This window comes from Callospermophilus lateralis, chromosome 14, assembly GCF_048772815.1.
Source record: "Callospermophilus lateralis isolate mCalLat2 chromosome 14, mCalLat2.hap1, whole genome shotgun sequence".
NCBI classification, from domain to species: Eukaryota; Metazoa; Chordata; class Mammalia; order Rodentia; family Sciuridae; genus Callospermophilus; species Callospermophilus lateralis.
The window spans coordinates 52,124,163-52,138,921 of record NC_135318.1 but is presented as its reverse complement, the minus strand read 5'-3'; the positions used below and the strand labels follow the sequence as shown (position 1 = coordinate 52,138,921).

The 14,759-nt window shown below is 40.4% G+C and overlaps 1 protein-coding gene across 2 annotated transcripts in view; it reads left to right on the top strand.

The window, feature by feature from the left end:
• Sertad2 (SERTA domain containing 2) overlaps positions 1-14,759 on the top strand; it is a 111,026-nt gene that overhangs the window by 75,576 nt on the left and 20,691 nt on the right. The window contains exon 1 of one of the 2 annotated variants that reach the window (XM_076833427.2): positions 12,980-13,255. The exons of the other annotated variant lie outside the window; for it this stretch is intronic. The gene's annotated coding sequence lies outside the window, so the exon portion shown is untranslated. Of the gene's footprint in view, positions 1-12,979; positions 13,256-14,759 lie in introns of those variants that run through there. 2 annotated transcript variants of the gene reach the window in all.

Genomic DNA, 14,759 nt, shown 5'->3' with positions numbered 1-14,759 from the left:
GAGAAGCTAAATTTTTTAAAAAGTTACAATAAAAACTTCAATTTTCTGATCTGCTATCTCTAAGAAGTTAGTTTGTAAGATTAACCTCCTCACAGGGAAGAAGGCAAGGACACAGCAGAAGGATAAGAAATGTTTCATTGCTCAGCAGAGGCCCCAACATGCTCTGAAAAGTAAAGATTTCAGGCTCAATGTGCATGGAACAAAAGGCCGTTGTGAACTGTGTACAAGAGTTGGTGAGAGTTTGTATTCTGCCCCTTTTTTCTGTGGGAGTTATTTCCTGTTGTTGACTAGAGTTCTTTATTTAGAACCACCTAGCTTCAGAATGCCTGCTAGCTCGCAGAAAAGCGTGTACTTAAAACATAGGCTCAGTTCAAGACAATCTCTTTGGAAAAAAAAAAAAAAAATCACACTGTTCATGCACTGAGACAACATGATGTTCCCAAAGGTCAGGATCCCGGATACCAAGAGATGCAGTAAGAAAGAACCAAATTGTGCTTGGTGTAGCAGTCGGTGGTCAACCGAGAACCCACCAGAGTGAAAGAAACTTCAAGGAAAAAGTTTGCTTCCATTTGTTTAAAAAAACGACAATAGCAATAAGATTTTATGTTTTAGTGCTAAATGAGTTCTTTGGCATTTTAAGGAGGTAACCAAAAGTCTTCCATATTTTGTAAGGAAGCTTTTATCCTTTCTAGCATGATAGAAGTTAGCCTAGCAGGTGAGAAATATGCCCCAAACACAGGCTTTAAGCTAATTATGCCTTTATTCTTGGCCTATCCAAAGGACTTCCTATTAAGAACTTTAGGTTACTCCAGCATTGACATTGGATTTTATAGTCTTTCAAGAGAGAGAGGGAAGAAGACAATATATCAAAATGAATGAGAGGAGTAGATTGATTTTTACTGAGATCACAGGGAATAAATGAATGTTTGAGATAAAGGGATTGTCCAGTATTTATTAATATACACTGAAATTGTAGGTGAAAAAATTTTCTGAGGTTGTTTCATGGGACCCATAAAGAAGAAAGCAAAGAAAATGCGTTTCTTTGTCCTAATAAATTCTGAAAAAAAAAATTGAAATTATTAGTTACAATGTATTTAGTTTTGATGCTTTCTTAAAAAAAAAAATTAAACTCTCTAGAGAAATTGCTATGTATCTCTCCCTGATTCCATTACCTTCCTCTCTTTACCCAAGATTGCCACTTTCTAGAACTTTGTTATCTCTAATATATTTTCGTTATTGCCCACATATGTACATCTAAGTAATCCATAGCAATGTTTTGCATGTTTTAAGATATAGAGATGTATTTTACAACTTGCTTTACTTTATTCAACATCTTGATTTTGAGATAACTTCAGTTCTTTTTAACCACTGTAGTTTTCAAGCGTATCAATTCACTGTTCATCTCAGATGAACCTTAATGTTGCTTCAGGGACTTTGCTGTTACAAGCAGTGCTGCCAGACATTCTTCCTCTCTGTCTCCAGGGGCATGAAAACAGGGAGTTTCTCTAGACTTTGGACTCTAGGTCTCTGGAGTTGGCCCTTCTCATCCCAAATTCCTCAAGAGAATCAAGCCTCAATGCCATAAGGGATTCACTGTAGGCAATGAACCAACTTTCTGTCATATAAGTCTAAAATGATTCAAATGTTGGACTGGAGCTGGAGACGGATAGTATCTCCATAGAGGGATTGTGTGGAATCTCTTTCTAGTTCCTGGGTTCTTTTGGGAGACTTGAGATTAGCCATGATGTGGGTATTTACACCAGAGACATCAGCAGAGGCCACAAACAAGAGTCACCTTCCCCATCCCCCTAACCTGTTGTTAAACATTTGCCAGCACACCACTGTTTTTAACTTCATAGCATTCTTGGGAGAACTGAGGAAATAGTTCTCCAAATCATTTTCCATAGGGCTTATTTTCTATGGAACCCCAGTTAAGAATGACTGCAGGAGTGTGGGCAGGGTGTGTGCATCTCCCGCTTTACTAAATCTCCAGAGTGTCCTCCAAATGACACAGCCGCCAAGGATCCATCTACAGTCTCAGTTATCAGACTTCAGTTTTTGTCAGTTTATTGCTATAAAATATCTCTTTATAATTGTCCTTTTTCTTATTAATGATGAGGTTGAGTATCTTTTCACTTGTTTATTAGGCATTTGAGTTTCCTCTTTTCCCCAATTTTTTATTTGGTTTATGTGTCTTCTCATAAAAACTCAGAAGAGTTCTTTATTAATTCTATTATCTTTTGTTGATTCTGTGAATCACATATCATTTGACAATCTTTAAGTTGTCTTTAACTTGTTAATAGTAAATTTTGTTTAATAGATGCTTAATTTTTAATGTAAACATTGATTTTTTTTTCTTTATAGTTTGTGCATTAGGTGTCTTTTTTCTTAAAAGAGTTACTACAGAGAACAGAATTTCACTCAATGATTCAACTAAAGAGACTTTAGCCAGGCACCGTGGCACATGCCTTTAAGGAGGCTGAGGCAGGAAGATTGAAAGTTCAAAGCCAGCCTCAGCAAGGGTGAGGCACTAAGCAACTCAGTGAGACCATGTTTCTAAATAAAACAGAAAATAGGGCTTTAATTACTAGAACTCAGTGGTTGAATGCCCTTGAGTTCAATCCCTGGTACCAACCAACCAACCAACCAACCAATCAACAATAAATAGAGACTTTTAACAGAGATATGACAAAAATTGAGGCTGGAACACCAGTGACCCTAGGAAGCGATTACAGCCTTTCCTCCTGAAGGGGACAGGGGAGGAAATGGTGTTGCTAGGGTAAGCCCTACAGAAGCCCAGTGGGAGCTAGCATCCTGGAGGAGGATGTGGTTGAGGAGGCATAGGTACTACCAGTCAGAAGTCCAAAGCAGGAAGGAAAAGGCTGCCTTGATCTCCTTCTGGTGCCTTCTTTAGGAGAATCTGATTGCAAACCATTTGGCCAAAGAGCTCGAATGAGATAGTGCCTAGAGGTCTGTATGTCAAGGCTCCAAGCAAAGCAGAAGCCAAGTAGAGAATGAATCCCAGGAGATGAAAAAGAATTAGCACACGTTATTTGTCCCAAAGCCACAAACATATTTTCCTGTATTTACTCCTAAAATGTTTGAAATTTTGTTTTATGTATTTAGATTCTAGTCCACCCGAAATATATTCTTAGGTCAATATTAGGCACTTAGTTTTATTTTTCCTACAGGTAACTCTGAGCTATTTATTGAATAGTCCATTCATTATTTCCCCATCAACCTCTTGTTATATAGTTCCACATGTATATGGGTCTGTTTCTGTACTCTGAATTCTGTTCTACTGACCTATTTTCTATACCTATGCCAAGACCACTCTGCTTTAATTACTAGAGCTTTATAATAAGCTTTGCTGTCTGATAGGACACATTCCCCATCATGTTCTTTAAACTGATTATAGCTATCTTGGACTTTTCTATTCTAGATAAATTTTAGGATTAGTTTACCAACTTCCATGAAAAGAATTTGGTTTAAACACACACACACACACACACACACACACATTTTTTAATGATATTGGAGATCAAATTCAGGACCGCATGAAGGTTAGGTAAGCACTCTACCACTGAGCTACATTCTTGGCCCCCAAAATTGGAATTTAAATTGGAATTACATTTAATTTATTGGGGGAGGACTGGTATTTTATAGAGGATTAAGTATTCTTGTCCATGAAATGCTATGGTTCTTCATTAATTCTGCTCTTTTCATTTGATGAACTTTGGAAAGGTGTTTATTTTCTCACTTTTCATTTCTGGATGTGATGTAAAAATAGTAATCTGAAATATTTATCCTCATGGGTGTTAATTTTTGTCATTAAAACTAAAAGCATGATGTCCAACAATTTTAAAGTGGTAGCAAATTATAACAGGTTGGAAATGAATACCTGATTAATTAAAAATTTTCTTCACTCTTTTGTACTTTGGGCTTTGATTTCTTAAGGAAGTTAAGCTGAAATGCAAATGCTATTGCAATCACCAACAATAGTCCCACAGAAGCTATTTTTTTCTGCCTCCTCAAATCTGGATTGTGCAGTAGTCTGGGTAATAAGGCCAAATGAATCGCTAGAGTCAGAGAATCTGGCATTTTTTAGGTGAGGTTTCTTTGCCTTGGATTCGACTTTCAGATGTGTGATTCCTTTCATACGTTCCATCTCTACCCACAACTAAATATGTGCATTATTTGAGCAAATTCAGGATCACAGCGTGTACGTGTGTTTGTAACAGAACAGAGCAGCAGTGGGCGTCAATGCTATAGATGATATTTTTGAGTTATTTGCTACCATCCACTCTTCTTTCTAAATTTGGTTTTAAAGATTCAACTTCTGTTTTTAAAAAGGGAAGTTGCGTATAGATCATTCAAACTATTATTTTCTCCTTAAAGCCAGTTTCTTTTGTAATTGCCCATTTAAGGAGTTTCATATCACCCAAACAAAATTTCTCTAAGAAAACAGTTTTGAAACAAATATTACTAAGCAAGGTTAAATCTTTTTTGTTGTTGTTGTTACTATTTAAAGCATGTTTTAAAAAAACAATTGAGTGGTTACACAAGTGACCCTAATATGTTACTGGTATCTATTAACTGCTTGTTTAGTTTTTTTCTAGTTGACCTCACTCTTTACATTACTGAAATTCTAAATATAAAAATATATAAATTTTAAATTTAAAAAGATATTTTTAAAATTTTAAACAAGGAACTACTATTATTGGACAGTTGGTAATTTTGAAAGTCTTATTTATTCTGGCAATAGATTCTCAACAGACAATTCTACATAGGTGATTAAAAAATGTCTATACTGTTTTGGCAAGTGATTAAAAAAACTTAAACTAAAAAAAAAAAAAAAAAACCTAAAAAAAAAGAATTCAAAGTGGCAAAGAGCTGATTCATAAAAATCATCATACTTCTTTCAGAGTTCCTCTTTACTCGTAGGTTACTTAAAGACAGGTAATCCTAGATCCCTAGATCATTATAACAATGGTCATAGGAATATGTATTACAAAAAACAGAATTTAGCCTCGCTGGTCATATAAGTTTGCTTGATTTTGAAACAAAAGAGACATCTGACATTAGAGTAATGCTTTTGAAAAAACATTTTTCCTATAATTTAAACAAGTTTTCCTCAAAATTAATATTGATTGATAATATTCATAACTTATTTAATTACTGACATATTTTTGTATGAAGGCTTGAAGGTAACAGTGATAAATGACCATCTGAACCATTCAGATAATCATTTAAAAATTTAGATAAGCAAGTTCTTTTCTGTTTGTTTGTTTCATCTCAAGATTGATGTCCTAAGCCTATAGTTTGGTTTTCTCCATCCTCTGCTTGGCTTTTTTACCCGTAAATATCAAATGCTATATTTTATTTATTTATTTACTTTGGAATGATGGATAGCACTTCTTTTTTTAATTTTTTATTTGTTTTAATTAGTTTTATATGACAGTAGAATGCATTAATGCACTTTGATATATCATTCATAGATGGGATATAATTTTTCATTTTTCTGAGTGTATATGTTGCAGAATCATATTGGTCATGCAATCATGTATATACATACAGTAATAATATCTTTTTCATTCTACTCTCTTTCCTATCCCCACATTCCCTCCCCTCCCCTCCCATCACTTCCCTCTACCTAATCTAAAGTAATGCTATTCTTCCCTAGTGCCTCCCTATCCTCCCACCATTGTGAATTAGCATCCACATATTAGAGAAAACATTTGGCCTTTGGTTTTGTGGAATTGGCTTATTTCGCTTAGCATGATATTCTCCAACTTCAACCATTTACTGGCAAATGCCATAATTTCACTCTTCTTTAAAGCTGAGTAATATTCCATTGAGTATATATATACACCTCATTTTCTTTATCCATTCATCTATTGAGGGACACCTAGGTTGGTTCCATAGTCTAGCTATTGTGAATTGAGCTGCTATAAACATTAATGTGACTGCATCACTATAGTATGTTGATTTTAAGTCCTTTGAGTATAAACCAAGGAATGGAATAGCTGGGTCAAATCATGGTTCCTGAGGAATCTCCATACTGCTTTCCACAGTGATCGCACCAATATGGGATTCTATCCCACCAGCAATAGAATCAATAAATGGGATGGACTCGAACTAAAAAGTTTCTTCTCAGCAAAAGAAACAATCTGTGGGGTGAATAGAGAGCCTACATCTTGGGAGCAAATCTTTACCCCTCACACATCAGAGAGAGCACTAATCTATAGAGTATATAAAGAACTGAAAAAGCTAAGCACCAAAACCACAAATAACCCAATCAATAAATGGACCAAGGACCTGAACAAGACACTTCTCATAAGATAATATACAATCAAACAACAAATATATGAAAAAATATTCATCATTGCTGGCAATTAGAGAAATGCAAATCAAAACTACTCTAAGGTTTCATCTCAAATGCTATATTTTATGAGATTTAACTCTTAGAATAAGTAGGAAGAGAAATATCTTCATAAAGAAGTTCAGAATGGTGGGATTATGGCAATGATTTGGTATTTATCTGTAGGGTTGTTCTCCAACTTTTTAGATTAACTTTTGTTTTAAGGTGCTAGGGCTTGAACCCAGAGCCTCAGGCGTGCTCAGAAAGCTCTCTATTGCTGCACTACACCTTTAGCCCTGGATTACCTTTGTGAGTGCCCATTAGTCATTTTAACTAGGTTAAACTCAAATCACATATTTTAGAAATGCTAAAAAGAAGTTATAATTACAATACCATGTTACTTACCAGTGATCTCTCTAATTAAGCAAGTTCTAAAAGGCTTGTGTGCAGTTATTTATATGTGTATGCACACAAAACTTGGTGGAAAGGTAGTAAAAGGGAGATTTTAGCTGGAAAGATTAACCCCTTGAGTTATGAATCTGGTATAAGCTCATCAGCATTCCTTAATTTCTTCATCATTCAGTGCTTCCTGAGTGAATATTTTGGACTGCTTACTGTGCCAGGTACTGTTCCAGAGGCTAGAGATAGAGTGACAAGCAAGAACCACAGTTCTGTGAACCATGTTGGAAATGAGTGCAGAGCTAAAGAGTATGATGAACTTACTTTCTTTTTTGTTGTGGTGGTTGTGGGTTGTTCATTCTGTGGGTTAAAATATGGGTTAAAACAAGACCAAGAACAGGTGGGGTTGGGGGTTTTTGTGTAAGAAATAGAATTGTTGTTATCCTCTGACCCCCGTCTAGAATGGAGCAAAGTGGGGTCCATTTGCTGGCCCCGCACTGCTCTCCTGTTGGTCCTGTGCACTGTCTGTAAACCATTTTACTCTTCCTAAGGGATTCCTACTCTTCTGCTGACACTCAGCACTCCTGGCTTCCACAGAAAAGCTCAGTGGATGTTAAATTATGCAGCCTCTGGACCTTCTTTGTCCCTGAGAGTCAGCTTGATAAAGTGAAGAGCTCCGTTGGCAGGTCCTTCTCCTGGTGAGACATGGGCAATAGGACTTGCCCTGCCTATGGCCCAGGGAGGTGCTAAGCAAACAAGCCATCCAGGTGAGGGTCCCTCTAGGTTGTCCTCCTGCTGCACAAAGGCCGGGGGGCAGTATTTCAGACTTCATAGCCAGGTGACTTGAACCATAATGGGTAACAAATCAAGGAGAATAAGGCTTGAATCTATCTTCTGGACATGAAAAAAAAAAAAAAATCCAAACAACATAGCCTACTGAGGAAAGCATATTATCATTATTTATATTTCTCCTTCTTTCATTTAGAAATGTGTGAATGTAAATTTGTTTTTATATTCTTCCAAAGAATCTAAATATGTTATAAAGCATTTTATTTCATTTGAGCCAGAATACTCCTCTGTAGTCAGAAGTTACTCTTAGAAAGGGCTCTAGAAATATTTGAGTCTATGCCCCTTTTTCTAGATGCAGGAGCAGGTGCAGTGGTGCTGAGGGTCTGATTCCGCCTCCCCACAGGCTATGGATAAGGAATTAGACCTGACTTGGCTCAGCAGCCCTGTGTTCACCAGTCCTGTGCTTGTTTCAGCAGAATCATGCTAATCTGAAATCTATGGCATAGTAGATGAAGAAACTAAAAAGTCACAGATTAATCATAGTTTGGTAATTGATTTGTACATGATCTTTGCACTCCTAGTCCAGAATTTCTCATCTCACCAGGCTGTTTCTCAAAGACAAGAAAAGTCTGGAGGCTGCACAGTTCTAATGTTCATTGGCATTTTCTGTGGAAGCTAGAAACGCTGAGCATCTTGAAAAGACTATGAACACTCAAGACCTGCAGATCGTTCATAGGCCTTTGTCTACAATGTATACCAGGGTGTGGAGACTAACAGGTAGTGCTGTTGAGGACTGGGGACCAGGGCACATGTTCCTGAGAAAGTCTTAGTGGAGCAGCATCCTAACAGGAAGGGAATGGTGGAGTTATAGAGCCAACAAGAATGTCCTTTGCAAATGGAATAGGAAGGAGCTAATGCCTCAGAAGTCATCATGTCTAAAAATGGCTAGAAGAAACTGATTAAAAATGCTAGGAAAAAGCCTGGTGCAGTGGTGAATGCCTATAATCCCAGCTACTCAGGAGCCTGAGGCAGGAGGATCTCAACTTAGTGGACCCTGTTGCAAAATAAAGGGCCGAGTATAGATCATTGGTATAGCATTTGCCTAGCATGTGTGGGGCCCTAGGTTCAATTTCCAATACCAAGAATTAAAAAAAAAAAAAAAAAAGTTAATATTTTAATATTGTCAGGACTGGGGTTGTAACTTAGTGGTTAAGTACTTGCCTCGCATACATGAGGCACTGGGTTCAATCCTCAGCACCACATAAAAATAAATAAATAAAAATTGTGTCCATCTACAACTAAAAAAAATTTAAAAATATATAAATATTGTCAACTTTTTAAAAGAGGAAAAGGCAGATTTCTAACAGAAAGAAACTCCTTTAAAACATAAGAAGTGGTTGTTACCCAGCAGATCAGGACGATGTGGAAAGCTTTGCAAAAGGAGCCCTTCGTTGGGATTGTAGTTTTGCTGGTGTGAACTGTGATTTTAGGGAGAAGCAAGAAAAAATTCTGACAAAAGTAGATGGAAGAAGATACAGAAAAATTTGTACACTGTAATCCCAGCTACTGGGGAGGCTGAGGCAGGAGAATCACAAGTTCAAGGCCAGCCTCAGCCACTTAGCCAGGCCCTAAGCAACTTAACAAGACACTGTCTTGTTGTGGCTCAGTGATACAGCACTTGCCTAAAAAATTTTTAAAAAAAATAAAAATTAAAGGGCCAGGGATGTGGCTCTGTGGTAAAGCGCCCCGGGTTCAATCCCCAATGCCAAAAAATAAAAATAAAATTTAAAAAAGACTTAACTTGTTCCTTTGGTGCAATAAAGTTTACATTTCTAGTACATAAACCTGTCTTTGCTGTCTTTATGAGAGTGTTAGTTTTTCCAATCATCCTATCCTATAAAATCTTCTTGGTATTGTTTAAGTGATCTGACTTCCAGAATATAAAATTTATTTCAAGATTTCAGTTATTAGTGAATGGGAAGTCTACAATTTGCATCTTTGTATTTTCCATGAAAAGATTATTTAGGCCAGCTGGTTCTGTGTGGTTTGTTTAATAACTGAAACATATATCCTTTTTTTTGTCATAAAAACAAGACTAATTTTTACAATGTATATGAATGGATGATTACAGCTAGTATTTCAGGTGGAGCCTGAAACGTAGCATTTAATAAAGGCAAAAGAAAGGGCTGGGGTTGTGGCTCAGCAATGGAGCGCTCGCCTAGCACATGTGGGGCACTGGGTTTGATCCTCAGCACCACATTAAAAAAAAAGTAAAGATATTGTGTCCACCTGTAACTAAAAAATAAATATTTTTAAAAAATAAAGTTTGAAACCTGTTTCTTGGGCTAGAGGTGTAGTTTGGTGGTAGAGCACTTGCCTAGCATGTGGCCAAACCCTGGCTTCAATCCCCAGCACTGTTTCTCAGTTTATACATCTGGTTTGTCCCTTGTTTCTTTGGTGCATACTAATTAAGCACTAAAAGTGGCCTTCAGTTAGTACAGTAGTGTGCTAGTCTGCAAGATATAGGGGCACAGAAACTTTCAAAAGAGAAGCAGTGAAGTGTAAAGTAGTAACCCAGAAGTATAAAGTGATGCCAAAAATAATCTCTCTGAAATAGGCATTTAAAAAATTTACCATTGCAATTATATGCTTATAAAAGGAATATTTCTTTTCTAATTATGTTTCTGATAGTTAAATGTGAATGACTGCTCTAATTTCTTATAACTATTCTAAAGTTATATGAAATTGAGAGGGAGAGCTAGGCATTGTGGCTCATGCCTGTAATCCCAGTGACTGGGGGAGGCTGAAGCAGGAGGATCTCAAGTTCAAAGCCAGCCTCTGTAATTTAGTGAGACTCTGTCTCAAGATTAAAAAAATATATCAAAGGGCTGGGGATGTAGCTCAGTGGTAAAGTATTCTGGGTTCAATCCCCAGTACAAAAAAAAAAAAAAGACAAAAGAAAGGAAGAAATTGATTGAAAGAAGCTCTAAATTGTGGATGAAGTCCTGGGAGTAGGATTATTTTAAATGTCCCAAAATCATAAAGAGTGGGGAAAAAAAAAAAAAAAACACCTTTCATGTCACTAAGCTTTTCTTGTTCATTTCCTGGGAATAAATATTAAAAAAAAAAAAAATCATGCCACTAAGTACTGTGAAAGCGTAGGGAGGACCTTCTTTATCCTCAAAGACTTGAATTTCCAGGGCTGGGCAGGATTGCTATGCTGGCCTGTATGTGACTCAGCCTGGGGGAGAGGAGGAGGGGACAAGGTTAACCACCTGGTATTGGACCACACTGGCAGCTGTTGAAGCTGCCACTATGCTTTGACTAGTTCCAAGATGCCAGATTCTAAAAGTGGGGAAGTGGGAGTTGTATATAACATATGTATTGATAAGATACTACAAAATTCAAAAGCATCAAAGAGGCAGAAACCAATTCACTCCAAAACTCAGGTTGCTTTCCTAAGAACTCAAACCTTTATTGAGCACACATTCAATATAGACTTTAGCAAACTGTGTGTCCACTCTGGGGACTCAAAAGTTGTCACTTGATTTTTTTTTTCCTTTTGTTTAGGAACATTGTATTTGGAAAGTCATTTACTAGAAAATATCCAAGTATCACATAAATTCTGCAGGTATAACTTTCTGCTAACTTCAATTCATGAATAAAGTTTAAGTTCATTTTAAATTCAACAGAGCTAATGTCTCTGGCCTCCTACAATGATATCACAGGAAGAGATTATTGCAGCTTCTATTTCAATGGCTTTTCCTTAAAGTGAGCATTGAAACTATAAGTGAGTGGGTGGTTAGGAAACTGTTAGTAGTTAGTGTCATCTCTAAGATGTAGAACTCTGGAAGTGAAAATATCTTGGCTCCCTAGAAAAATGTTTGAATGTTATGCCACCCAGGCACAAACTAAGCAAGACCTACAGAGAGCCCAGAGTTCTACTTCTATGATATTTGATTTTGAATGTCATTAAAATGAAACTTTCAAAGACATCCACAAATAGTTTGGGGCACTGGTTGTACTTAGTGAAACATCTGTGTAAGATTTTGAGTATACTGAGAGTCCAGAAAAACCTTTTCTATTCTTCTTAGAGATAAAACTGGACACATTGTCTCCTACATTTCAACCCAAGTTCAATTTCAATAAGATTATCAATTTGATTGATAACAAATCATTACAGAACAGTTTGAATAGGTCTAAATTTGTGTCAATGTTAACGGCTTATAATCACCTTGATGTTAGGTCTTAAAGCTTTATTATCCTTAAATGCAACTAGTATAGTGGACCATTAAACAGCAAAGTGATCTCAGAAGATATTGATTGGGGTAGCAGCCAAAATCTTAAAGTGTCTAAATTACTTTTATAACAACTTTATCACTGAATATGCATGTTATTTTTAAAATAATCATTAATTTCCCAATTGAGTTGTTTCCCTGGCCTCTTTTCCTTGTGCTCTTAAATTTGAACCATTTAGGCATATACATGCATCTCCAAACTATTACTGTATAAATTTCCCTGCTAAATATTAGTAGTTCGGAGCCTAAGATTTCTTAAGAGGAGGGAAAAAACAATCCACAGGAAACTTGTGAGCAGAGGAAGGCAACTCCGTCCCCACTCCAAGCTTGGCTTTGGCTAGCTGTCGGATCTACACCGTGGCTCTGCCTACCACGAAGAGTGTTAACTCGCTTCTGTTCAGCTTCTACAGTACTGTTGAGTTGGTGGCACTTTTCGAGTGTCGGACTGAAGCAGCCGCGCGCAAAGGGCTTTTTCTGTCCCCAGCTCCATCTCTACGGGCTACTCGTGCGTCCTGAGACTAGGGCGTCGGGTGAGTGTCCCGGCGGACCGTCCGGTGGACGCCTGCTTCGGGAACCCCGCGGGGAGCGTAGGTGTAGTGCCTTGGGACAGATCTTCGCCCCCAGTCCCCTGCTGGGACCCTGCCCGCCCTGCTGGCCGGCCCCAAGTTGCCGAATAGCTCGGATGCTTGTCATATTTGCGGTCGCGCGACTCAGCGGGTTGTGCGCGCGCTACACTCGCCGCCGCCTTTGTCACTAGCGGCTTCGTCATTCGCCCGTGTTCCAGAGTGTGGAGGGTTATTGGTGGTAGCCGCGGCCCTCCGGCCAGAGAGTCGCCCTTTCTCTCTCCTCCTCTTTAAATCTTCCCCTAAGAGAAAAAGGGCGCGCCGGGAGGGGAGCGAGCTGTGGGCGGCGCTGCCGTCCGAGGCCTCGCGCTCCGCCTGCCCCTTCCTGCTGCTCCGGCTGCCGCGGCCGGGCTCCGCATTTATCGCGCCTCCCGGGACCGCCAGGGGAGGGTGGGGCGGGGCGAGGGCCGGGGGCGGGGCCGGGCGGCGGCGGGGCGGGGCCTGCGGAGCCCGGGGCCCGGAGCTCGCGGGAGGCTCGCTGGCCGCACGTCACTCCTGCACGGCGAGTGCTGGAGCACGAGCTGCCGCTCGCTCGGCCGGGCGCCCCCTCCGCCCGCCTCCCGCTTCCTCCTCGCTGCCTGCTGCCGCTGCCTCCACCATTGTATAATGCTCCGGGCGCTCAGGCAGAGGACGCCGGAGTCTTAGCTTCGGTCTCGCCTCCTGCCCGTTTCCCCCGCGCCACCCTCGGGCCCCCGCGGCGGGGTACTCCGCATGGAGAGGGAATAGCTTGAGGAGTGGGCGGAAACCCCTCCTGATGCGTTAGTTCCCAGGTGGAGCTGCATGTGGTAAGTTCTCCCCGCGCCGGGTTGGAGGGGATCCTCGGGTGCGCTGGGCTCTCGGGTGGGTGGGGGGCGGTGTTGGGAGTCCGCCAGGGCCGGGAGGGGGGAGGAGGGGGCCGGGCGCCTCGGCGAGAGGGACCCGGGACTGAAGCAGGTACGAGCTGGAGCGCTCCCTCCCTCTACCGCCCGGCCTCGCACCCTCGGACCCCCGGGGCTAGGGCCGCGACCCCCGCGTCCGCGAGCAGATCTGCGGGGGGAAGGGCAGGGGCCGGGCAGTCACCGGCCGGGGTCAGGAGGGGGTCGGGAGCTGGTGAGAGCCGAGCGGTGGGGAGGAGGGAGCCTGGAGCTGTCGCCTTTTACAGCTGGGATGTGTGTGCGTGTTGTGACGGTTGTGTTGTTGTGAACGTGCGAGACTTTTTTTTAAGGCTCAGATTGCTGGCGCGGAGGCTGCTTCACTTTGGAGTTCCGTGGCCGGGTTTGCAACCAACTTGATATAGTGTGTTTTTGTGAGTTTCCCAGTGTTTTTATATTAAAACATCCTTTCCACCCTCTCTTCGTCCTTGTCCAAATGAATTGATTTTGGATCCGAATGTATAGCAAACTTATCGTCTGGTTGGTTTTTAAATTAGAAATCTACAAGTCATCTTCGTGGTAACCGCCTATGACGGAGAGGGAGGGGGGCTGAGGGGAGCCAGCTGTCCCAAGCCCTAGACTTTGTACCATTAAGAGAGGGGTGCCGTCAGAGGGCTATTGCATCGAGAGAAAATCCTGAATTGTTCTTATTTTTCTCCTTGGCCATAAATTCTCTTACTTTCAGCAGAGCTGGTGGTAATCGATTCAGATGAGAGCTGAGTTTTTAAGTTTCACGAAAAGATCCGATGTAGTTTTCTTAGAATAACTTTTTGCTTGCAAGCTGGGTGGTTTCAGGAGGCAGAAAGTAAGGCACAGAATGGGGAAGGACAGTCAATAGGGTGAGACATCCAGCCTCCGACTTCAGCGGTTTTTATTTGAATCAAATTGGGCAGCCCCAGTCAGCCTTAAGGAACTGAGTGAATGTTTTCAAGCCTTATTCAGGAGATATGCTTTTTGATTTCCCAATACGTGTTAAGAAATGTTTGTAATGTTTGTAAAGAGCCTAGAAGTTGTAGTCACCAGTAGGATTACTGAGGCCCTAAGTGTTTTAAGTTGCTTTTTGTAATAGGGCTTTTGGGTCCACTCCAGCCTGGGAGGGCCATCCACCTGAGAGCCCTCAGTTGTTTTGCTGATGGGCATAGTTGCTCAGCTCACCAGAAGGCTTGTCTCACCCTAGCAGCTCCCATTCCTCCCCCTTTTTATAGCAGTCTATTCTGATTTGAGTGTGCTGGGAGGATGAAAATACCCATCCTCAGATCCTAGCTTCTGGCATAAGTAAGAATAGCTTGTCCCTGGGTCCCTCCTTTCCTGTTCATTTTATCAATTTCAATTTAAAAAGAGATATAGAGACAAATGTTTAGATTTCCTTTAGCTTCAC